The 26151-nt window shown below is 44.3% G+C and overlaps 1 protein-coding gene across 4 annotated transcripts in view; it reads left to right on the forward strand.

Moving 5' to 3' along the window:
• The window catches only part of IRF2 (interferon regulatory factor 2), a 130091-nt gene that overhangs the window by 20589 nt on the left and 83351 nt on the right, over positions 1-26151 (forward strand). Inside the window, exon 1 of one of the 4 annotated variants that reach the window (XM_058302604.2) lies at positions 17434-17643. The exons of 1 other annotated variant lie outside the window; for it this stretch is intronic. The gene's annotated coding sequence lies outside the window, so the exon portion shown is untranslated. Of the gene's footprint in view, positions 1-17433; positions 17644-17873; positions 18005-26151 lie in introns of those variants that run through there. 2 more of the 4 variants (XM_058302831.2, XM_058302774.1) reach the window with 2 other exon arrangements.

The raw sequence follows: 26151 nt of genomic DNA on the forward strand, positions 1-26151 counted from the left end.
CTGGCCAAGGATTAGGAGCACAGCCTGAGAATGCACAATAAGGATCTACTTATCTGTAACGGGAGAGTCTGGCTATTTGAAGATTTGTGTGACTCAAGTGCATAGAACTTACATAAAGGTAGAGAGAGTCCGTGCTTGTAAACTGATGCTATAACTAAAAAATAAAAATGAATACATATCCAGAAAAAAGTAATTAATATTGAAATGATTATGAACCTCTTCCAGCATATCCCAAATTGATCAAGACAGTAATAGGGTCTCTACAGGGCGATTAAATTTGAGAAATTCTTCATGCTATCGCTTCCTCTTGGGAAATTTGAAAAAGAACATTTGTATACTAAAGACTATGCAAAGTCCTGAAAAACATCCACGTTATGGATAGAATTGTGTCCCCCAAAAAGATATGTTCAAGTTCTAACTCCCAGTTTCATGAATGCGATCCTACTTGGAAACAGGGTCTTTGAAGATGTTAGGAGTTAAGATGAGGCCAAACTGGATTATGGTGGACACTAACCCAATATGACTGGTGTCCTTATAAGGAGAGGAATTTTGGACACAGACAGGGAGCGAGCAAGGAGAATGCAGAGAGCTAGAGAGAAGAATGCCACGTGATGGCCGAGGTGTAGAACACCACGGATCGCTGGCATTCCAGACACTGGAAGAGGCATGGAACAATTCTTCCCTAAGGACATGGAAGGAAGTGTGGCCCTGCTGATGCCTCGATTTTGGTCTCTGGACCTCCAGAACCCTGAGACAGTACTTTATGTTGTTTTAAGTCATCCTGCTTGTTTAACTTTGTTAAGGCAGTCCTGGGAAACTAAGCTAATCCAATATTCATCTTTGACCCACCCGCTGCTTCATACATTATTTATTGATAATCCTATATTGCTTTTGTCTTTAACACATGGCTGATGATCCTGGGTTAGTGCACGGTAATATCATCTGTCAGTTGTTGCTGGCAGACAGGAAAGGAAGATGGACATTGTTGTGAGCGGAATAGGGGCCTTCAAGAAGCTGTGTTGAAGTTCTAAGCTCTAGTACCTGTGAATGTGACCTTCTTTGGAAATAGTCTTTACAGATATAATCAAGTTAAGATTCATCTCAGTTTGGGTGGGTCCTAAATCTAATATAAGAAGGAGAAAACTTGGACACCAAGACACAGGGAGGATGCTGTGATGACGGAGGCGGAGGCTGGAGGGATGCTTCTACAAGCCAAGGAACGCCAATGACTGACTGCTGGCAGCCACCAGGAGCTGGGAGAGAGGTTGGGACACCTCCCTCTGAGCCCCAGCAAGGAGCTGACCCTGCTGCCACCTTGATTTTGGACTCACGGTCTCCAGAACTGTGAGAAAATAAGTTTGTGTTGTTGTAAGCCACTCAGCCAGTGGTACTTGTTACAGCGCTCACGGGAAACTAATACAGAGGTGAAATGGGGGGAGAAGAAGCAGGAAAGGGAACCCAATGGGGGATATGGTAGAACTCTGCTCTCTCTCGTTGGAAGCCGTGTTTTCTTGTTTTTGTTTTTTACAATTTCATTTTTTAAAAATACTTTTATTTTCGTCTTTTTTTTTTTAAAGATATATAGATCACAAAAAATGTTACGTTAAAAAATCAAGAGGTTCCTCACCACCTCTCAAGTCTCATATTTGATGATGCTTGGTGTGGTGCTGCAGAGATGAATATGGAGAGAATAGGATTTTGGGTGGTGGGGTAAGAGGGTTGGCCCCTGCCTGGTGGAATTACCCTTCCATCTATGCCAAGCAGATCCTCCAGGTTGCTTGATGCCTGGACCTTGCTTGTGTACCTCTAGGTGCTGGCCAGGGCAAGTGCCCTCTCACTGGCCTTACCTCTACCACCAAGCCTCTGCCCCTCTGCTTCCTTGTTCTCTGCCAGTTAAGGGAAGGGCATCAACAAGTTGTGAAGAGACCCCTGGACAACGACCCACCCAGGAAGATGCAGGCAGATGCAGGGGGAGGGGCGGAAGTGAGGGTCACTGCAAAGGCAGAGGATGGAAGAGCCCTCCTTGTCCCAACCAGTTGCAGATACCCAGCAAATTCCATCTGTAATTCCAGGCCTCTTCCTGGCCCATGCCCTGCTTCCTACTTCCTCCTCCCACCTCTTCTCTAGTTCAGATTTTGGCTTTCCTTCTTAACCACAATTAGGATTCTTTCCCTCAGGGATGGACCCCCATTCTGAGCAACTCCTGTGACTCTGGCCTTGTACCAATATTCTGAGTCAGATTCCAGACTCACTTTGGCTCTTCAGCCAAATGAAGTTCTTTTGGCACCCGAGGAAGCAGATGGTTCTGTCTATTCTTGTAGTGCTGTTATCACAAAGTATCTCCAGGTACCCCCAATAGGATGTTGCCAGCTTCTAGTACAAGCCATGCTTTAACACTGATATCTTTGCAGCCTAGTGATGTTTTTATATATATAAAGATTACTTTTTATTATTTCTCCACACCCCCTTGTTGTTGGCACTTGCTATGTCTGTTCATCTTCCCTGTTTCTTTAGGAGGCACTGGGAACCAAACCCGGGACCTCTGATGTGGGTGGGAGGAGCCCAGTCGCTTAAGCCACTGCCATTCCCTGCTTTGTTGTATCTCATTATGTTTTTCCTTGTGTCTCTTGGTGTGTCATCTTGCCATGTCAGTTCACCGTCCCTGTCCATTATGCCAGCTTGCCGTACTGCTTATCCTCTTTAGGAGGCACTGGGAATCTCTGCTCCCTGCTTTGTTTCTCTGCTCCCTGCTTTGTTGTGTCTCACATTGTTTTTCTTCTTGTGTCTCTTGTTGCATCATCTTGTTGTGTCAGCTTGCTGAAACTGCCTGTTGCACAAGCTCGCTCTCTTCTTTAGGAGGCACTGGGAAATGAACCATGGACCTCCCATGTGGTAAGCGGGAGCCCAACCACTTGAGCCACATCTGCTTTCCTATACTATTTTAATAAAGTGCATATCTTTATAGCAACTCACCTGGTACTCTGGAACAGAAACAACAGCTTCCCTTTGTGCAGGGGCCCCTTGCAATTTCCTTTAAATGCATTATCTCTAATCCTCATAAACCCTGAAACATGGAGAATATTTCCCAATTTTACAAGAAAACTGGCTGCCAGAGGGCCACTTCACACAGCTGTCACGTATCAGAGCAGCAAGTCAGATCCCCATCTTCAGACTCCAGGGCCAGCACTCCTCCTCCCACCACCTCACGCATGCCTTAACAGAGACGTTGGCTTATATCAAAACCAGCCCTTGGCCCAGTATCGCCCTCGCTCTCTAAAGACTCACTGCGTTTTCTTTAAATCTCAATTAAAATGTCCCCTCAGGAGTCTCTGTCTTTTCTATTGACTGATTTTTTTCTTGTTCATGTGTCACTCCTTACTTCTTGGCATGTTTAGTAATTTTTAAATGCATTTTAGACTTCGTGAATTTTATGTTGTTGAGCATCTCGACTTTCACTTTTTGGTCTTACTTTAATGAGTTTTTGCCTTTGTTTAGGCGGCACTTACATTTGCAAATCAGCCTGATCCCTTTAAGACCTGTTCTTAAGTGGTGCTAAGGCAGGTATAAAGTATGCTTAACTCCAGGGATTCAGTTCTACCACAGAGGCATGAATGCCTTGGATAATCACTAAGACCTCTCAGTTTTGGCTGTTGGGGACTCAATCAATCCCAAGGCCTGGGTGAACTGCAGGGAACTATGGGAATATTTAGCTTACCACGGCCTTTGCCGTGCTTCTTTGCCTGGCCTTTTGGAGTACTGGTTTCCACATACTGGCCCAGTACTTGGCAAACACTTGAGGCAACCACACAAAGTTCTAGAGCTCCTCTTCTGTATACCTAGCTTGTTTCCAGAATGCTGCCTCAACTTCAAAACTCCCTCAGCCTCTCTGATCTTTATGTCCTCAGCTTCATTTTCAGGTTCTATTTGGATAACCTCTATCACTGCAGCTGCAATCTGGACATTGCCTTCCACAGAAAGCGAAGGTGATCATAAGTCTCAGGGCATTTGTTTCCCTTTTCCTAAGGATTGTGGCCCTGTGCTGCCTATTGCCCAACGACGGCACATGGTTCACTTGTGTGCTTTGTCCAGATTTCTGGTTGTTTAACAGGTCAAGCCCAGTCCTCTTTACTCTCTGATGGTCAAACTGGTCTTTTAGTTTTTAATTGTGATGATGATCTTCATTGGATCTTCACAGCATATCTTCACTTATGTGTTAGACCCTTGTCTTTTAAATTTGGGAAAATTGTTCCTCAAAATTTCCTGGGAAATTTTCTTATATTTTGTCTATACTAATTTCCTGTCTACTGTTACCTTAATTCTCATTTTCTGGGTTTTTTATTAGATATTGTATTCCTTGGATTGAGCCTCCATTTTTCTCTTTTCTTTTTTCCCCCCTCTTATTGTCTATCATTTTCTTCTATTTTGTGTGAGATTTATTGACTGTATCTTCCACTTATTCTACTGAGTGTATAATTTCAATCAGAGTTTTGATTTCTGAGAGCCTTTTCTTGCTATTATTTTGTTCTTATTTCTCTCATCGCTAGTGGCAGTAATTAAAGTTCTTAGAAGTTTTCTTCTTCTCTGTGTCATGTGTTTCCTATGAGTTTTTTTTTCATCTTGGTCATATTAGAGTTTTTGAGTGTCTCTTAGCCCTTGGGTGTCCACTCATATTTAACAGTAAGGCCCTGGAAAGCTGATCTGACCAGAAGCTCTGTGCACATGCACTGGACCCATACAGTGCCAGACTTCACTGAGGAAGATTTGGTGGCCAGTTAGTGCTTTCACTGAAGACCACCAAATATCATTGTCTTCAAACGTCTTCTTTAGGGTAGTATCCTTTGGTCTCCTCCCTGAGAAATGTACTCTGGTTTGCTTATGCTCTAGACATGAGCAGTGGAAGGAGTTCGCCAATTCTCTAGCTTTGGAAGCAGCTCCACTACTGTCCTTCTCAGTATCAAGACAGAAAGGAGGAGTCAACCAACTGCTCAGGAATGGGCTGGAGCACAGAAGAGTCTAACTACTCGTTACGTAGATCTTAGCATAATCCAGCCGCTCCCCGTCTACTTCCCTTAGTCCTGTGCCTTCTCAGGTTTCTGTGTGGAACATTGGTTCACGACTTGTAGATCGTCCTCTAATACCCTTTGCAGGCAGTAAGGTTTGACCTTCTTCCTCTCCGCTAAGAAACACATTACCCCTCTTTCCAAATTCTGTCTTCATATATTAGGGTTAGATGTCTCTTAGTTTCCTAAAGGGAAACTTCTTGCTGTTTCTTGGCAAATTTTGAGAAAGTGGTTGGGTGGGTATGTCTTTACTCTGCCATTCTGAAACCAGAAGTCTCCCACATTTTTACAGCAGAAAACATGGATCCCAGTATTATGGATTTTTAAAAATAATTCCTCCCTTTTTATTTAATTTAAACAAAAGCTAAACTTACAGGTCAACTCACTTTTAATCTAATTTGGGCCTTACTCTGGCCAATGGGAGAAAATAAACTGTATAGAACAAGGGTTATAGATCCACACAACCAAATATCTGGATAAAGTAAGTAGTTTAATGCACAGGTGTTCCTGCCGACATAATCGCAAGCTAAACATTTGGACGTTGGTTATTTTCTTCTTTAGTTTTAACCAGATGTTTGGTATCATGGAATAGACAGAACCATGCAGTTAAAATCAGTGGTGAGTGAAGTGCTGAGTTAACAAATGACTTAGGGCCCCTCTTGGGAAGAGCTGGACTGTGAGCATGAATAAGTGCACCACCATCTTTGCATCAGAAGGTCTCCTGATGCACGCCCTAGACGGGCCAAGCAATTCATACCTGCAGGCACTGATCTGTTGACTAGAACTTTCTTCCTTCATTCCTACAGAATCAGCTGAAGTATCACAAAGAAATAGTTTTCAATAGTTTTGGTGTATAATTTCAGAGGCCAAATGGCTGCCTTAATGATCGTATTAAATTCACATATTTATGCCACATGTTGGACCTAGGATTCTCCCTTCCTGTTCCCAAATTTTAATGGGAAAAAACTAGTTTCTTAACTTGACCAATATGTAGAATGTATAATTTAACAAAATCCCTTTGATCTAAACACAGAACTGGATTAGACCACAGGACAAGATGGGTGCTCTCTGTGGGTGAGAGGGTGTTTATAGTCTGAAAGGTTCTATCAAGGATTTTTTAGCCTCGCTATTAACAATAGACAAAAAAAGACCTATTCATCTATTTTTAGATAATCTGCTGTTTATTTTTAACCTATTCTTTATGGTAGAGCTCAAATCCCACTACATGTGGGAAGCCTTCTAAGCCTTTCTTTTGACAGGCCTTGCTATGCAGAAAAAACTGGACTAAAGCACTCACTTTTCCCAATGCTACTGAATTGGGAGTTATGAGTTTACGTACATGGCACTTTTTTTAAAAAAGATTTATTTATTTATTTAACTCCCCCCCACCCTGGTTGTCTGTTCTCTGTGTCTATTTGCTGCGTCTTGTTTCTTTGTCCGCTTCTGTTGTCGTCAGCCGCAGGGGAAGTGTGGGCGGCGCCACTCCTGGGCAGGCTGCACTTTTCTTTCGCGCTGGGCGGCTCTCCTTACAGGTGCACTCCTTGCGCATGGGGCTCCCCTACGCGGGGGACACCCCTGCGTGGCAGGGCACTCCTTGCGCGCATCAGCACTGCGCATGGGCCAGCTCCACACGGGTCAAGGAGGCCCAGGGTTTGAACCGGGGACCTCCCATGTGGTAGATAGACGCCCTAACCACTGGGCCAAGTCCGTTTCCCCTATGTACATGGCACTTTGTTCTTCAAATGTATTTAGTGGGCTGCTTGCTTCCTTCCTGTGGTATGTCCAGTCTGACTGCAAGGAAGCCGTGTTGGTTCTCCAGGGTGACAGAGGCATACTCATCAGTATAAGGAACAGAACCCTTAGGAGAAGAAGCAGGGCTTGTGCCATCATGAGAATGACAGTCTTTGAAACCCACAGTTTAATGCATTAGAAAGTTCTTTCTCACCATTAGACCACAGAAACACATTTAAAGTACTAAGTTGGGCATTTCTCATGAGCAGAGTAGGCAGATCCCATAAGGAACTGAAATGTCTACCTGTTTAAAAGTTGCCTTGTGGAGAAGTGGACTTGGCTCAACAGACAGAGAGTCTGCCTACCACATGGGAGGTCTGCAGTTCAAACCCAGAACCTCCTCGACCTGTGTGGAGCTGGCCCACGCGCAATGCTGATGTGCACAAGGAGTGCCGTACCATGCAGGGGTGTCCCCCGAGTAGGGGAGCCCCATGCGCAAGGAGTGTGCCCCGTAAGGAGAGCCCCCCCAGCATGAAAGTAAGTCTAGCCTGCCCAGGAGTGGCGCTGCACACATGGAGAGTTGTTGCAGCAAGTTGACCCAATAAAAACAGACACAGATTCCCAGGTCGCTGACAAGAATAGAAGCGGACACAGAAGAACACACAGCGAATGGACACAGAGAGCAGATAACTGGGGGGGGGGGGGGGGGGGGGGGGAGAGGGGAAGGGGAGAGAAATAAATAAAAAAATAAATCCTAAAAAAAACAAGTTGCCATTGTGGATTTATTGGCTGTCCTTGGGTTAAAGCTGTTTTTGCCAGAAGGCCCCTAAAGTGACATAAACATAATGGGGATGCAAGAAATAACTATTTATAATGAATTATCCAGGGCAGTTCATATATACACACGTGTACGCACACACATACAGACCACTCAACACTGTAAACTGAAATAGAACTTAAAGTGATTTAATTTTTCTCTTTAATCTTCCATGTACTTCAAAATTTAATTTTGTTTTAAAATAATTTCTTCTCAATACAAAAATAAAGAATAAAAAGTTAACAATCCCCTAACCTCAAGATGATGAACATGAATAGCTAGTTATGTACATATTCAACTTTTAAAATTCAAACCTATTTTTTTGGTCATTGTTATTTTTGTAAAAAACAGATCAGTATGAAGATTTATTTGCATCTTGCTTTTCATTCTTTATAATATATCCTGGTTCCTTTTCCAGATAAACAGATATTATTGAATCAATCTCTTTATTGGTGCATGACATCACATAAAATGGCTCAACCACAGCTTACTCAAACATACAGTTACTGACATTCACTAATTTTGTCGCTAAAAAATAAGTTTATTGCTCTATTGTTTTATCATCATTCATTGTGTATTCTCTTAGAAAAATATTTAAAATATTAAAAAGAAAGATAATTATAGTATGAAGTCAAGAAACAGATGCTGAATGAAGACATAAACAGGCGTATTAAAATACATTACCTGGGTGTGGGGCCACATCCCGTTTTCCACCTTACGTAATCATCTTTTCACTGTGGGCCCTGTCTCCCCGTGAAGTCTGCAGACGCCTTCAGAGCAGGAGCCTGACTTCTTTCTTCCTGCCTTCTCCAAAGTGCTGAGCCAAGCTCCATGGAGCAGGCGGGTTCCGAGCCACACAACGCACGACGTGCTAAGAGTTTCTTTTGGTAGGTTGTTTAGACTTCAGAATGAATTTCTCCATGTTAACAAAGTTATAAAATGGTGTGTTCCCAGGCCAGTCCACAAACTCTTTTTTTAACCATAAGGAAGCTGAACTATATATTTATAGTAGTATAGTTTCTTATTATTTTTGTGGGAAAAAAATATTCTGAATTCCAACTGAACCAGGATAGAACCCCCCTCTATCATTGGGGAGAGGTAAAGAGAGAGAGAGAAAAATAATTCTTTTCCCTCACTGCCACCAAATGAGAGATGTTCTCCACTATCCCCTCCTGCTAATATGGTTGTATGTGGAAACTGAGCAAGAAAAATGGTGAGAAAAACAGCCATTAGGATGACTGAATATGAACATGTTAGAAAGGCAGGCAAAAATAACAATTTTAGCCTATTTCTTTTTTTAAAAGATTTATTTATTTATTTCTCTCCCCTCCCACCACCCCGGTTATCTGTTCTCTGTGTCTATTTGCTGCGTGTTCTTCTTTGTCCGCTTCTGTTGTTGTCAGTGGCACGGGAATCTGTTTCTTTTTGTTGCATCATCTTATTGTGTCAGCTCTCCATGTGTGCGGCGCCATTCCTGGGCAGGCTGCACTTTCTTTCACACTGGGCGGCTCTCCTTATGGGGCGCACTCCTTGCATGTGGGGCTCCCCTACGCGGGAGACACCCCTGCGTGGCAGGGCACTCCTTGCATGCATCAGCACTGCGCATGGGCCAGCTCCACACGGGTCAAGGAGGCCTGGGGTTTGAACCGCGGACCTCCCATGTGGTAGATGGACGCCCTATCCATTGGGCCAAGTCCACTTCCCTTTAACCTATTTCTTTTTTTTTTTTTTTAAGATTTTTTTTATTTTTATTTTTTTATTTAATTCCCCTCCCCTCCCCCTGTTGTCTGTTTTCTGTGTCTTTTTGCTGCGTATTGTTTCTTTGTCTGCTTCTGTTGTCCTCAGCGGCACGGGAAGTGTGGGCGGCGCCATTCCTGGGCAGGCTGCACTTTCTCTCGCGCTGGGCGGCTCTCCTTTAGAGGTGCACTCCTTGGCGTGGGCTAACCTATTTCTTAAAGAGTCCTCATTCAGGACATGACGGAGAGCTAAAAATTTGAATTTGACCACTAAGGATATAGTAATTGATATTTGTATGTAAATGATGTGAAAATTTACAGTTAGAAAAGATTCATTTGTTATAGATGTCTTTGAATTCTTAATCTTTTCCAAATGGAATATTAAAAACATGATGTGAATCTAAGAAATTCTATTATTTAAATATTAATAATGATCATATATTGCTAAATAATTATTGATCTGTATACAATATTAATTCATATGTTATTTTCTTACTTTGGGGCATTGCATCTCAGAAAGTTTGTTCTAAATTACATATGTTCCTTTGGAGAGTCAATATTCGTACTGCTAATATGAAAACAAATGCTTTTGAAAATGAATATTTTGATAAAATAAAAGACTAGAAGAACTAGACAGCGTTTGTAGGAAAAATTATCTTCTATGTAACTTGAAGATTCATGCACCTAGAAATTCTTAAAAGACTACAAAGTAAGCTATCTTGGATATGTTAAATCAGCACAGTATTTTTGGTAGCCCTATTAAAAAAACTAGGTAAAAGTTGCATTAAATTTATATCAAAATCATATCAAGAAATAAATTTCTGAAATCACCCATATAAAGGTTTCTTAAAATTTAACACTAATAAAAGTAAAATCCATTCTTAAAATGTTAATCTTTTAGTAGGAAAAAAAAAAATCACCCTTGTCCCATCACTCAAAGACAGCCAGTTAAAGTTTTGATGTATCTCCCCTTGGTCTTATTTCTATGAATATTTTTTAGTGGTCACACTGTACACATAAAACTTTATTTTCCTTTCACCCTCAATGTACAGAATAAACATCAGCCACTATCATACTTTTCTTTAGTTTATAATAAGCAAAAGTACCAGCAAATGGAAAAGTCTACGTGGTGAGGTACTCCTAAGCAAGGCGAGAGTTAGAGGTAATGCTCCTCCAATTTCTCAACTAGAGGAAAAGGGAAACTGTCAGCAAAAGTCATGAAAGCATGGTATCAGCCATGGACATTGTGAAATGAGCAGTCACGATTCTGTTGGTTCTGCACCACTGAAAAGATGGAACGTTTTCAAGATAAGAAATAAAACAAAGAAAAGCTGAAGTAATTTAAGCGAAACTCAAATGATGATGGAAGTATAAAGTCAGAATTTCTGACGTGGCTGGCTCTACCCACCCGACGTGAACTGACTTAACCGCCCTGATGAGTGCCTTGATGTTGTTTAGTGTACAAATCTTTCTTTTTTCTTATTAAAGATTTACTTATTTCTCTCCCAGCCCCTCACTGTTTTTGTGCTCACTGTCTTTTCTGTGTCCATTCACTGTGTGTTCTTCTGTGTCTGCTTGTTTTCTCTTTAGGCAGCACCAGGAACCCATCCTGGGACCTTCCAGAGTGGGAGAGAGGTGCTCAGTCTCTTGCGCCACCGCAGCTCCCTGGCCTGCTGTTATCTCTTACTGTCTCTCCTCTGTGTCTCTTTGCTGTCATCTTGCTGTGTTAGCACTTCGTGTGGGCCAGCTCACTGCATGGGCCAGCTTGCCTTCAGCAGGAGGCCCTAGGAATTGAACCCTGGACCTCCTATATGGTAGACGGGAGCCCAGTTGCTTGAGCCACATCAGCTTCCCCAAAATTCTTCTCAATCCTGGTTTTTCTCTTCTTCTTAACAACCGTGATCTGAAGGTGAAGTAGAGCTAATAGACTGTTAGTGGCTTTGATCTGTTTTCTATTTTTTTAATAACAGAGTTTTCCCCCCAAATGAAATCTCACTCAGAACCTCAATATGTAACATAGATAAAAAACCAAAACCAAAACCAAACCAAACAAAAAATGGAGCTTCTTTGGTGTAAAAGGAGGAATGGTGCCAAAAACCAGTATCTGCAGCCTGAGGTTGAGAAAATATGTGATGGGTTGTATAAACCAGTATTTACTTTCGAATTACAAAGCATTCATGTCAAACTGAAGTTTCACTTATGTTGTTGTTCTCCTAACAAAAATTCAGTTTTGCGGAAACTATTATAGAAGGAGTTTTTGATGGAAAAAGAAATCTGAAAATTTTTAGCAATAAAAAAGTGAAATACATTTTAACCATTACAATTTTGGAATGAGTATTGATTTTGTAGTGATATAATCTCTGATAAATTATCACTGTTCACTCAAAACAGCCTAAGGAAAATAACATACGCCTAGAATCCACAGCTGAAAATACCTTATTTTCTTTTTAAGGAATTTTTTGCTAAAAGGACATGAATTTACTTCATTAATGGAAATGCAAATCTGAGAGAATGTTAAAGAGGAATAAATATATTTTAACTTATGAATTAAAAAATGGAATTTATAAAAGACCAAACTGCTTTAGGACATCGTACATGGGATTGTATTTCCTCAGCCAGCTCATCATGCAATGAATTTACTAGGACACTGAAGGAACAGGTGAAAATTCTGCTGGGAAACAAATTAGGGAGAAATTCTTGCATTTCATTGACGATGAGGAGCTAATTGGGACCAACTTAAAGAATGCTAAAAAAAATTACCTGTAGCATTGAGAACTTTATAGCATGATTTTTTAAAAAGCACAAGTTGATCCTGTTTTGAACCTTCAATATCTTCTCATTACTCTTAGAATAAAATCCAGACTCCTTGATCTGATCTGGCCTCAGCTCATCTGTCTTCCCCTTTTCATACTAAAGATGGACTCACCTGAGGTCAGTTCACAGACTACGCCAGACTCTTTTGCTTCTTAGGGTTCCGATCCTCCACTCTTCCCTCTGCCTAAGCATTCCATCACACAACTGTTACCCTCTCATCCTCCAAGTTTCGGCTGAAGTATAATTTCCTTAGAGGCAACTTCCTTGACCACCTAGATCCCCAGCATTTTCTATGAAAGCACTTCTTATTTCCTTCACAGCTAATAGAAACCAGTAGTTGTTTTATTGGCTTGCTTGCTTATTTGTCTATCGACATCATCCCCACTAGAATTCTTGTCTTCTTTTTACTACTTTCACAGCAGCTTGTAGGGTCTGGAGCATCATGGCACTCCATAAACACAGCTGGGAAATGTCGTGGAGCTGCTGAAAAGTTAAGGAGGCAGTGCCAGGAGCTGTGTATATTGCAATGCCAGGCATATTTTGGATTTAGTGGTGATGAAGACTTTTCAAGAAGTGAGAATTTAAAAATATTCTTAATCCTGTTTTATGAAATGCTTCTTTCTCACTGGCATCTTTCCAAACATTTTCAAATAGAATGAAGGTGTATCATTCAGAAAGTTATGACATTTGGGGAGAAGAGAACATATGGAAAGTCATCAAGCTTCATATGCTGTGCCTCAGGAGCTTATGGAGAGAAGCAGTGAAAGCAAAATAGTAGTAAAAAATTCTTATAATATACATGTGGCCAGTGAGTCAAGTGGTTTGCTGAATTTTACTTACAAACTTGAAATTTAAAATATCTTCAATCCCCGAAAAGATCACAGTAATTCTTTTCAAAGGACTTCAAGGCAAAGCTACAGACACTTCCCCCCTTCTGTCTTTTAAAGAAAAAGCAATACTTTCTATTTCTCACCTTTGAGAAATAATGAATATTGCAAAGCCATTTGGGGTGGAACAGAGAAACTATTCCAAAAAGTAATCCATGAAGTTTTCAGAATAGAAATCCTTCCCTTTGGACAAGTAAAATTGACCACAAAAGAAAAAATAAATCACGGCTTATTTCATCAGAAGAACAGAACAAAATTAATATTTATCACTAAGGACTGAGTAATATATTACTAAACTTAAATTTCAGAGAATAATTCCAGCAAAATGAGACACATTTCAGAGGTACCAGTAAAATGAAAGGGACTATTTACATGAGGCAATAGTCAAACATGCTCAAGTTTCTCTAGTTTGAAGTCTATGTCCCTTGAAGCTTAACTGAGGCTTTTTCAACTTCATTGTGGTTCTCTTATCTAAATGTAAATCTAACTTGGGTGTATATTTATGCAACTTGGACTTCACAATGTTCTTCAAATTGCAGAACGACTATTTATGGCTTTGTGGTGGCCACCTGCTCTGGCAAGTGCAGAACGCTTATTTTCATTGATTCTACAACCCCTTGAATCATAGCACTGTGGGTAGAGAGAAGCTTAGTGGCCAAGACAGAAATGACAGTGATACTGTGGAGAAAACTGGTGTATTAGCTGATGAGGAGACTCTACTGATTTGATCACAGTCATAAGTACTTACATTTTGGTTGGTTAGTATGTTCTCATATTTTACATTCTGAGCTTTACGTACAGTTCTAAAGGCTATGGATATATATGGGTGATGTCGGTGCCATTACTGGGATGATGCAATGGAAATTAACATGTCAATTTACTAGAGTGTAAGAAAGCTCCTTAGAAGGCAGAAAGAGAGCTTTCTCTTTTGTTGGCTGCTGTAACCCCAGTGCCTAGAAAAGTTCCTGGCATATTGTAGGTATCCAATAGATGGTTGTTACTTGAATGCTCATAATTTTATGAAACTATTCTCATTTATTAAATAAATTTAAAAAACCATTTGAAAGGGGCTAATCTTGAAGTTATCTTTTAATTTCTTCCTTAATTTACTGGGAAGACTTAGTCTACACACGCAGAGACCTACCACTATCATGCCAAGAAACCATTGTTCTGGAATCCTGCTGAGAATAATGATTTCTTGGGCATGGTAGTGGTAGGTCTCTGCATGTGTAGACTAAGACTTCACAGTAAATGAGGGAAGAAATTTAAAGATATCTAGTATCTTAAAAAAAAAAAAGACAAAATAAAAATTTAAAAATTAATTAAAAAAAAAAAAACATTCTAAAATGTAAAAAAAATCATTGTTCTTACCTGACCTCCCTGAAAAGAAATTAGTCTTAAAGTATCTAGGAAGATCTTCTAGGATGTTCCATTTTACTGGTGAAACATAAACATACCTCACTCATGAGGTCACTCTAGTTTCATCACACAAAATTGCTCTAACAACTGTTTTCATATTAGACTACTAAAATGTTCCATCAGATTTCCTTGGGATAGCAAAGGTTACTTTTTCCATAAACTTCCAAAAATACTACAATTTTCTATATTAATTGACTGATTTGCTCTATTGAGCCACAGAGATTTATGACTGTATGCATCTCATCAAAGGGCTAAGAAGTACTTCTGACTTTATTATCTCAATGCCATGTGGACGTTTTGGGTGCTATTTGTTTTAGATTTGCAGGGACATGTCATTTAAGGCATAAGAACAGCACAATGCATCCTGCATTTATGAGTTTAGGAACCTGGAAAATAGGAAACTATACCGGTGTCTCAGGGAGATGCACTGGCTCAGGAAAGGGGGTGGGAATCTGTGACGCTTCCGGTTCACCTGCTTGTCAGTGAAGTAATAACTTGTGGGGAAAGACCTTATGGGTTTAGTTTTGAGATACACTTAATTTGTCAGAACTGAGCAACACTCAGGAAGTAATGGATCTGAAGCTAAAAAGTTACAGATTTTGAAGTTAACATCAAATAGTGACATTTGAAGCTTTGGGAGTGGAAGAGAGTGCAGAATGAGAAAGCAAAAAGCATGGAGGACGGAATGCCTGGAAACACCATCATTGAAGGATGGTACAAGTAGAGGAGCCAGTCAAGAAGAAGTAAAACTGGACAGAAGGATATCACCCAGGCAACCTGAAGATGGGCAGTATCTCCAATATTAAATGATGCAGAGAGCTGGAGGAAGGTGAGGACAGGAAACAGTGCTTTAGAAAAAATAATGGAAGGAAAGGCATTAAAATATCAACAGCCCCATTCCTGTGCGCATTTCAGGTGGCTATTTTCTTTTTCCGCTCTTCTGTGCTTTCTAGGTTCTGTATGGCACATATCAATATACTTTACATTAAAAAGTTATTAAAATATGAAATAAAGCCTCTGCTAAAGTCTAAGCAAGTATTATGAGAGCTTGAAGAAAGACCAAGTAATTGTTAATTCATGAGTATTTGAGTGCCTATGTGACAGGCAGCACGCCAAGGATAAAAACAACCAAGAATGAATAAGAGAACGGCTCTGTTCCTTTTTACGAAAAGGAATGAGGGCTGTTCTGGCAAAGCAGGGGTGTATAGTATTTGTGGGGTGCAGTTGCAGGAGATGAGGCGGGAAAAGGAGTTTGATGCCAGATTACAGTGGACTTCATGTCTTGTCCAATAACGTGACCTTTATTTTGCAGGCTACAGAGAGGTTTTTGAGAGGCAGGGTTAGGACTGGAATTGTGCCTAACTTAGAGTTAATTTTCTACTTCACTGGACAAGAGTGTGGATGCCAGCCTGGAAGAGTTAGAGTTAGGACCCCAGGGGCACAGCTACCAGGAGAAAGCAGTGAGGATGCGGACGATGCCAGCTTCAGAGATGACCTGACAGTAGCACCAGCAGGTCCATAGGGTTTCCCTGACTGGACGTATGTTGGGGGAAAGAATGGCTATTGGGTTTTTAATTTGGGGGTCTGGGTGGGTAAAGAGTGATAACCATCTACAGAGTTTATATGTAATTATTCTAACTGCTTGCAGTGGGCTTTGCTATATGAAATAAGTGAGCAACTGTGTCAGATATTATTATAAATTGTGTGTATATGAGATCTATTTGAGACTACAGTCACAAAACAGTGTCCTGAAACTTCAGTTGTCTCCTCACCACACATGCCCATTTTGATACTTTCCCTTCTCCAATCCATAGAATTCTGTGATTCTGTGACACAGAGGGGTACTGGAGCTGTTTCTGGGAGCATGTCTACAACTAAATAGCTACGGCCTCCCAGGAAGGAAAAGTGCTGCTGAGCAGAAGTGTTTGGGAGAAGGTGGATAAACTGCATGTGTGGGAAGAGGCAGGTGTAAACTGATGAGAAGCTATACTTTCAAAGCCAGGGTCCAAAAAGGGGTAGGTCCCCAGTGAGTTTAGTTTGAACCAACACACCTTAAAGGTGACAGGTCCCATACCTGTATTCTCACAGTCTCTCGAGTAACCCCATTTCACAGCGTCGCAAACTGAGCCCTTTAAGTTAAGGAGGCCACATGTGAAACTGGCTGCAAGTCCTCTAGGGTAAAGCCTATTTCCCAGAACGGCCGGGGCCAAGACATCTCTAAGTCACAACCAGCTCACATCCTTGCCCATCTCATGCTGCGGGAACAGAACCCGGGCTAGCCAGGCAGTCCGTAAACTTCTTGACTCCTGAGGGGAAGCCTTCCTTATCGCCCTAAACCCCCCATAAGGCGCTCCAGGTGGTGTGAGCGATGCCAGCGGCCCCTCAAAATGGTTACGCCCTCCACCTCTGATCATCGGGGTTCAAATCAGGTTAAGGCCGCAAGGTGCCTGGCCCAGTGCTTGCATTAATATCGAAGCAAAGCTGTCTCTTCGGCTCGTTGTTCCTTCTATTCCTCCGAGGTGGGCTTCGCCCTGAAAACGGCGGCGCTCAGCCCCACTTCGACCCGCGCCACCATCTGGACGGCGGCAGGTCCTCGGTCGCCCGGCGCCTCCAGCCTGCCTCCCCGCGACCCTTCAGGGACCCCGCAGCCTTCTCCCCCCCGCTCGGGCACCGCGCCGCGGCCCAGGCCAGGCCGGAGCCCCGCCAGCCCCGCACTCCCGCCGGCGCGGGGCGCGCCCCGCCGAGCCCGCCGCAGACTCACGCGCAGCCGCCGGTCGCTCCTGCCGCCGGCGCGGCGCGGGGAAGCGAAAACGAAACCGACTGCCGAGCGCCGAGGCGAGCGCGCCGCCCGCCCGGGAGCCGCGGCGCGAACTTCCGGGCCCGCCCCGCGCGCCCCCGCCCCGCCCCGGCCGCCCGGCGCCGCCGGCGGGAGACGAGCCCCGGGAGGGCGGGGCGCGCGGGGCGGGGGGCGCGCGGGGCGGGGGGATTTCCAGCCGCGGCTCGCAGTTTCCTCTCCTTGTTTTGCTTTCGCTCTGCGCTGCTCGCGGGCCGGCCGGGGAGTAACTTTTAGTTTTGCTCCTGCGATTGTCAACTGCTGGGCTTTCGTTTGCACTTCACACACCCTAGCGACACTTAAGCCTTGCGGGATTTGTCGGTAGCGTGAAAAAGCACACTGAGAGGTAACATTTCTCAAATACTGGCCGGGGCCGCGCTCCGGGGCTCGTCGGCGCAGGCTGGAGGGAGGTGCGGGCGCGCGTCCCACACGCGGGGGCCCGCGGCGTCCGGGCCGGCCTCGGCGCGATCGCGGGTCCCCCGGGGGTCGCGGCTGCGGGCGCCGCCGCCGCTCCCGGGGCTGCGGAGGCTGCGAGGAGGAGGGGGCGGAGGCGGGCGGAGGCGGAGGTCTAATTTCACTTTTGGATTTGCAGCCGCGGGGAGGCGGCTCCAGGGCGCGGACCGGGTGCGGGCTCACGCGCCTCAGGTGGCTGAGGCCGAGGCCGGGCGAGGCGGGCCTCCTCTTCCACAGAGCTGCCGTGCGCGCGTGTGCGTGTTTGCCGCCGCCCCCGCCAGGGACGCGGCTCCCCCTCGGCGCCGCCTCGCCCGCGGCCGCGGGGTCGGGGAGCGGGGGTCGCGGAGCGGGGCGCCGCCGCCGGGCGAGCGCGGGCGGGCGGCGGCCCCTGGCCCCGGGCGCGCCGCGGGCCGAGCTGTGCGCGCGGGGCCTGCGGCGCGGCGGCCTCCGGGGCCGCTCGGGGGCCGCGCGCCCTCCTCGCCGCCGGCCGGGCCGCGGCTTTGTCGCCGCGCTGTCCCGGCGCGCGCGGGGCCCGGGCGGCGCGTCCCGGGGGGGGGCGCCGCGCCGGGAGGTCGCCGGCCAGGGTCGCGGCCTAGCTCGCGGCGCTCCAGGCCCGCGGGGCGGCCTCCCGCGCGGGGCCCGACCCGCCTCGGCCGCGGGGGGGGGGGGGGGGCAGGGAGCCGCCGGGGCCTGGGGCGGCCCGGGGGTCCTGCGCGCCGGCCGCCGGCGGGGTGGGCACGCGCGTCTCCGCCCCGCGCCCTCCGACCCCGCGGTGGGCCCGGGTGACATTCGCCCGCCGGCCGGACGCGGTTGGTGCCACTTCCTCCCCGCCTCCTGGGCCCAGCTCCCCGCCGGGGAGGCCGCTCCCCGGGGCCGGGCCTCGGGGCCGGGGGCCGGGGGCGCTCGGGCAGCCGTGCCCGGTGGGCGGGTTCCCCGCGCTGGCCCGCGCTCCGCCCCAGGCCCACCTCCGTTTTACGCCCCCGGTGCTGCTGCGTTTGCCACAGTCAGCCCCGCGCTCTGAGGACGGAGCGAGCCCCTCGCAGGGACGCGGCTGGGGCCCCAGGCGAGGCGCCCGGGTCAGCCCGGGGGGTCCCCCCGAGGGTCGGGACCCCCGTCAGCAGTCAGGGTGACGGCTGGGGCCGGCGGGCGAGGCAGACCAGGCGCAGGTTTTCACTCGTTTCTACCCCAGTGTTTGAAACTTGGTCATTTTAAGCACTCCCTCCCTCCAGTGTGCGTAGTGCTCCATGTTCTGGCGATGGGAGTAGAAAATGCGGAGTCTTTGTAAACGCAGAAAAGTAGTCGTGGTATTTGCCTTCTGTCCCTGGCGTCCTTGCGGCTGTGACTTTAATGAACGGCTAGGTGGAAGACAGTCCTCTTTCCTGTTGGGGATTTTCAGGAGTCCCCACGATTGCTGTCGAGCCTGCAGTCCTTTATTCCCAGGCCGCCTGTAAATAGAGTTGAACCGTAGCAGCCTGCCCTTCGCGGTGGGTGAGGGCAGGTGCAGCCCGGGGCCTGGGGACTGAGCAGCAGAGGTGTCCTGATGCTAGGCACAGGCCCACTGCCTTACCAGGACGAGGGCGGGCTCTCTCGAGCGTCGCTCACAGCCGGGATTATCTGCCCCCCCCCCCATCATTCCTTTATTGGAGGGGAGGGGCTGGATATGGAACATTTAAAAAATCCCCTAAAGCTTGTCTCTTCTAAGAAACTTCTGTGGATAGAATGCTTTAAGATTTTAACCGGCGCCTTAGGAGTGGCCTTCGAACATCTATTGATTGATATGACAGAGTCCGGAATTTCACTGTAATTAGTGAATGATTATAATTTGTAACTTGGCCTGTTGTGTAAGAAGTTAGAGATTTTGGCCTCATAAATCCATGAGTTCTTGTCCATTGTTAGGAATTATGTGGTTTAACTGCTGCTTAAAATTAAATTTACATTGCTCATTCTCAACGGTTGTCTTTTTTTTTCTCTCGACCTTCATAATTTTAAGGCATTTCCACATATACTAGGCTGACTGACTTATAAAAGTGTCATCATAATGAAAAAGTAAGGGCTTGTAGTCAAATTGGCAGCAAATTATGGCAAAAAAATGGTCGTTGTAGAGCACTGAGAGCTGCGGTCCACTCTTGGACCCTGCCTTCTGGAGGACTTGATTAGGCAAATACTCAGGATACCAGGGCTAGGGAAAGGTGTTTGAACCTCGTAATGTGCAGTTCGGAACTTTGGAAGTTCAACATTGATGGGCATTGATTTTCTCATGTTTCCAAGGACTTTTTATTTTTACCCATTCTATTATGGAGTATAAACTCTGTTGGTTTTTAGAGCGTTTTTACACAATTTCCTTTTGATAGTGAAAAGACCACTGAACACTAAATAGGGTATGTGGGTTATGGTTCTTTTATCTGCCTTATACCAAAAATGGCTTAAAGCAGATAAGGAGATTTATTTAGCCATTCCTTAAATATGCATAGAACATTTACTATGCCCCACACAGTGCTAGGCTCAGTGGATTAAACAGAGCAAGAAAGATCATCTCTTTAGCCTTTGGGAAAAGTACGTTCTAGTTAGTGAGCCAACAGTAAACTAAAAAGTAAATACAGTAATTACCTTTAAAGGCTGGTTCTATAGAAAGTAATAGGAATGCTTAACTATATATCTCATAAGGTTGCTTTCTGGAACACAGGAGTCACTGTGTCTGAAAGAACTTGGCATAAGTTACAGCATCTACAAATATGTAAGGTGTTCACTTAAACTATCAGGTCCTTTTTAAGGTAAAAAGCCGTAACTGTGGATTAGAATTTTCCTGTAGATTTTCCCGCAAGAATGGATTTTACTTTTTCTTAAGAGTCTATAAATAATGGTAAGGAATTAAACAAGAAATAACTATTTCATTTAAAGTATCAAGAAAGTATTTAACAGTGAAATATATATTGACAGTGGGTTTTTTTCCCTGTCAGAAGAAAAGTTAGGTGGTACCGAGACCAAATGAGATGGAAATAACAGTGATTGGATCATTGTATTTTCTCTCTTAAATGAGAAAAAAATATTCCCAAGCCTACTGTGAGTTAGTCTGAATTTTCTTTACCATTGTTTTGGACGGTTCATTGTTTTTTATAACAGACACACATTTGGCTGATTTCTGTATTTTCCTCCTTAAAGGGACTTGGTTAATGTGCATTTATTGAATGTTTACTGTGCACCCAACACTATGTATGTGAAAATAATGTGATAACGTGTGAGAATAATGTAATAAGTACATAGCATATATTTATAATATAAAAAATATATGGGATATGTAAAGTAATAGGCAAACATATAAAGTGCATGTGAAACGTTAGGTATGACTAGTAATAAAATCTTCCTTTCACCTGCATGGTGGGATACTATGTGCCTTCACACAGGGGTAGGGGGTGGGGCTTTCTGCCTCTGTCCCATTGACAGCTGCGTGTGAATAATATATTGTGCAGAATGTCTGCCCTAGGTGGGGTTATAGGAGAGCTGGGTGGTGGGGGAGGCTGGTGGGATGGGAATGAAGAGGTTTAAAGAAACCTCAGGGTTTCCACAAAGAATAGGTGATCAACTTCTATAAATAGAAGGAGAGTTATGTAGAGAGTCCAGATTTAGACCCAAAGGCAGCGTTATATATAAGCTACCAAGGGAAATAGCGGTGAAATGAAGTCCGCAGGCCCCCGCTGCTGAGCTAACCTTGTCTGAGGACGCCACTTGGGCCTACCTGGATTCACAGCAGGCTCTAGCCCTGTGGTCTCTACATTTTCACTTTCAAGGATCCCCTTCAATTGATTATCGCCTCCCCCACCCAATCATTTCTTTTGACAAACTGTCTCTGAAACAAATTGTGTTTATTTGGGAAGAATTCATATGCCCATTTTTATTACTCAGAAACTTTTACGACCTCCAGGCAGAACCTCTGATGGATTGGAGAAAAGTGGTAGCCTCAAATCTTGTTGATTCAATTCCAGCCAAAACTTGGTATTTTATATGGCTTGGGCAGAGCTTCTTAGGTAAACTCACAAGCAGGTTAGGTTTTCTCAGGGACTGAATACCAGAGGGCTCTCCCACCCCCATCAGTACCTTTCAGTTCTGCTGGGAGCCCCTGTTATGAACCATTGGACAGTGCTCATGTAATTATTAAATGAATAAAAACACCATGCCTGTAGTTCGTTTATTTATTTAATATTTATTGACAGCTGGCTAAATACAAGTGGTAAGGTACATGCACTAAAATTTTTTTAAAAAGTCACATTAAAAAAATTGCATGAAAGGTGGTATATGTTATGACTCCAGAGAATTGGAGCCAACTTCCCGTACTTTACTCCTTTCTCCTTTCTGGGTCTTTGTTTCACATCTGTAAATTGTAATGGATGGTTCTGCCATCCCTGGGGAGTCGGACACCTGTGTGTATCAAAATCAACTGACAGGGGCTTGTGGAAAGCACAGGGGAGCCCTCAGATGCGCGACTATATATCTCCTTCTCTTCACTGCCCGTCCTACTGGGGAACCCCTGCCTCAGTCAGCCTCTGTTACTCACCGGAGGGTGCTGGATCCCTCAGGTGTGGGGGGCAGAGTAACTGTGGAGATCACTGAATCGAGGACGGCTGCCTAGGGCTCGGGCAGGAACGCTAGCAGACAGGCCTGTTTTCTGTATTTTAGTGAGTGCTTTGAATAGAAGTCTGCGGTCACTCTCCGTTGGCTCTGCCTGTGTTGACCTTGCTTGTCATAAAAATGGGTGTGTACTTTTGAATTTTCCATTTTGAAGAGGCAAGAAGGACTTTGTTTTATCAGTATATTTTTTGTCCAGGAAGGCCATAGTAAGGTTTTTTTGTTGTTGATTCTGTCAGGGTTAGCTACCCTTTTATCAGTTTAGTATTCTGTTCCCATTTGTAAGAGAGTCAAGCAGGGAACATCTCCGTATGTCTCATGCCCTATGTGTGTGATACATAACCCCCATTTTATCAGGTAGCAGAAGGCTTCTGTGGTTCTTTCTGGTGATGGATTCTAAGCAGTTTTATCTCAAGGGCAAAACCAGTTTCGTTCAACAAAATAGTTTAGGATTGTGCATGGTAAAAACTAGTCTAATTTTCATTCAACATTTTTGAGAGTTTACTTGCTATGTAATTTTCCTAAAAGTTATTTCTCTTTGGGCGTACTTGGCAAACTTGCTATTTGTGTAACAGCATTTGATACTTGCACACCTAATGTCATCAAGGGAAAGATGAGCTTACCATTTAATTTGTTCTTCTTGTGCTTATGGATGCCAGTTTTGGGAGGTTCAAAGAGGTCCTTTATAGATAGAATATGCTGTCCTTATCCCATAAGCTTAGAATCCCATCGCCTTTTGGTCTTACGAGGTTTGTACATTGTGTGAGAAGGTATGGCATACAAATTGCTGTATTTCAGGTAATACCTAATGTGTTTTGAATGGATATTTTTTTTGTGCCTCTTTCCCCAGATTTATTGAGGAAAGTGAGAAAAGTTACATCAGTTGAAAGAGTGTGTCCTAACATGTAGATATTGTATCAGTTAAGTGTGTGCGTGGGGGAATAAGGAGAGTTGGAAGGGGAGGATTGGGGCTGTGCTTGTTTAAAAGAGAGAGAACAAGGTAGCGAGTCGTGCAGCCTGAGTTCTCGAGTGGCAGAGAGAGAAGATGTAATCCGGCAGATGGATTTTTAGTCTTTGCCCAAATGCTACTGAAAGCGTTGTGGAGGGGACGGTGTGGGGATTTGGTAGTTAACTGATAAGAACTCAAGTACCAGCTGAAATGCTAGAGGAGCTTCCACTTTGGACTTTGGGGTCAGGCCTTTTTATCCAAGGGACGAATAGTCTGAAGAGAAAACCGATAAGCATCTGTAGACTTTACGCAAGTAAACTGGAGGTTGTGAGTAGTTATCACTTGGCATGGCTGAAACTTCCTTAGGGATCCTAGTGTTGGGTTCTGTTGGGAGATAGAAGGTTGATACTCACCATCTGAGGGTTCACACGCAACCCAGAATCACCCTGGGAGGTAAGCACTAGACAACATATGTAGACAAAGTTTATCAGAAATACTGTGGACCCTTCCCCTCTTCCCATGCTGGTCTTCCTTGGTGCAGTTCTGTTTTTGTCAGGTTGTAGGAAGTAAACATGGAATCTAGAAAATAGAGTGGGCGAATGCTAAGTTTTCTTAAAGGATGCATGCCACAACTTAAAATTCAACTATGAATTTCGTAACTGGAAACTAGAAGTCATTGATTTTGAAACTAAGTAATTTATAGTGTAGTTAGGATTGTACATTGAAATAACCTTTCTGGAATTCAGTTTGATATTAGACCCGTAAGGTCTTAAAAATATTCAACTGTCTGACCCAGTAATTTCATTTCTAGGAATCTACTCGTGTGAAATACCCAGAGATTGGAACAAAGATTTATATACAGGGATGTTTATTGAATCAGCTTTTGTTATAGTGAAAACTTGGAAACAACCTAAATTTCCAACAGTAGGTACACATTTCAATGACTTATGGAACATCCAGGCAATCAGTATAGGTAGCTTATAAACATTCATGTTTTTGAATAGCATTTAATAATGGGAAACTATTAATGATATATGTTGGATAGAAAGAAGCGGTTATGAAATTGTGATCCTAATTTTATTTAAAAACATGTATGTGTGTATTTGTGTATACATCATTAAAAAGAAACTGGAAGAAAACTATTTAATGGATGGTGGGATTGAGCATTATTTTTCCTCCAAATACGTTTTAAAAAATATATTTTATCCCCTCCAAGATTGCTCCCTCGTCTGTTTTCTTGTCTTTTTTTCCCTCTTGCTGTCTGTTTTGTCGTCTTTAGGAGGCACCGGCAGCCGATCTGGGACCTCCCATGAGGGAGGCGGAGGGCGCTCAACTGCTTGAACCATGTTTGTGCCCCTCCAAACACCTTTGTTTGCATTTTCCAAATTTAATACTACAAGCACAATTACATATGCAACCAGGAACGTGCCCTCAAGGTAACTCCTCAGCGTCCCCTCTTGAGTCTCCCCGCGGTAAAATGGGTGCTGCTGAGGGTGAAATGGGTGCCGGCTGGACCTAAGGGTGAGCTCTTTCTGCCAGGCCGTCTGTCCCCTGGCCTGGCCAGAGTCGGAGCTGCTGTGCCGGCCCGCGCTCTCCTGGGCAAGGTCGCAGCGTGCTGTTCTTCAAGAGCTGTGGAGGTTGGCGATGTTAATCCCGGGCTTGAACGCTGTCCTTTATGTGGAAGGACACTGCAGAAACACTAGGTCTGTAGGTCAGGGGCGAGAGTTCCCTATGGAGGTTCCCGAGCCAGGTCCACGGGCAGAGTAGCCGTGCCCAGCAGGCTGCCCACCGGGACCTCGGCCCCGCAGAGCCGAGGGCAGCCTTCTCCAGGGCTTGGATCCGACCTCAGGAGAGGAGCAGCAGCTGCCCTTCCCCTCTGAAGGGTAAATACCTGGGCCATAGGCTTCCAGGCGCTCGAGGACCAACCCAGGCGCTAGTCCAGGCTGTGGTCCTGTGGCTTTCTCAAGGACTTGAGAGAAATTTTATAATCCTTTCAGATCAGAGCAAATAATTTACACAGATGGCTGCAGATCTAACTCCCATGCCTTGTGAAGAGTGAAATGCTTCTGGGGAAGTGAAAGCGAACATTCCTTTATTTCGTGTACACATACCCTATCGTTACGTTGTACACATTCCTGCATCTCAGAAAGCTAGGGCGTTTTTCAGGAGCCCTGCAAATTCCAGGGAAGTTTTATTTTTCCTCCCACACTCACCTGGTAAGCCCATTATTGGAAACAGGCTTAGAATAATTGAGAGTGTGATCTCTGACTTTTCACAACTGGAGAAGCCCCCCAAAACCCTAATTTTTCTCTGAAAAAATTTTAGAGCCGTTTTGATCCCTTTATGGATACTGGGGACATTTGAAAATTGTTATAAAACTAGGGTTGGGCATAATTTATAAATTCAGAGGCAGAGTGTTGAAATGTAAGGATAGACCCCCTCCCCCCAAAAAGAAATATTCATTAAAATATCTCTGTAACAAATCTAATCTGAGCCACGTGTAATTCTTAATTTTCTGGTAGCCACACAAAGTAAAAAGCAGGTGCAATTATTTATAAAAATATTTAAACAAGTATATCTAAAAATTACTTCAACATATAATTAACATAAAAATATTAATAAGCTATTTTACATTCTTTTCATCATGCTATGTCTTCAGAATTCTGTATGTATTCTACACTGACAACGCGTCGCCATTCAGTTGCTAGTGCTTACTAGCCACATGTAATTAGTGACTGCTGTATTCATCAGTGCAGGGTGAGGATATGAAGCAAGGTGTGAGAGAAATGCATGGGGAAAGTTTTATTACGGGACCAAACCTAAAAGGACTGA

This window comes from Dasypus novemcinctus, chromosome 1, assembly GCF_030445035.2.
Source record: "Dasypus novemcinctus isolate mDasNov1 chromosome 1, mDasNov1.1.hap2, whole genome shotgun sequence".
NCBI lineage: Eukaryota > Metazoa > Chordata > Mammalia > Cingulata > Dasypodidae > Dasypus > Dasypus novemcinctus.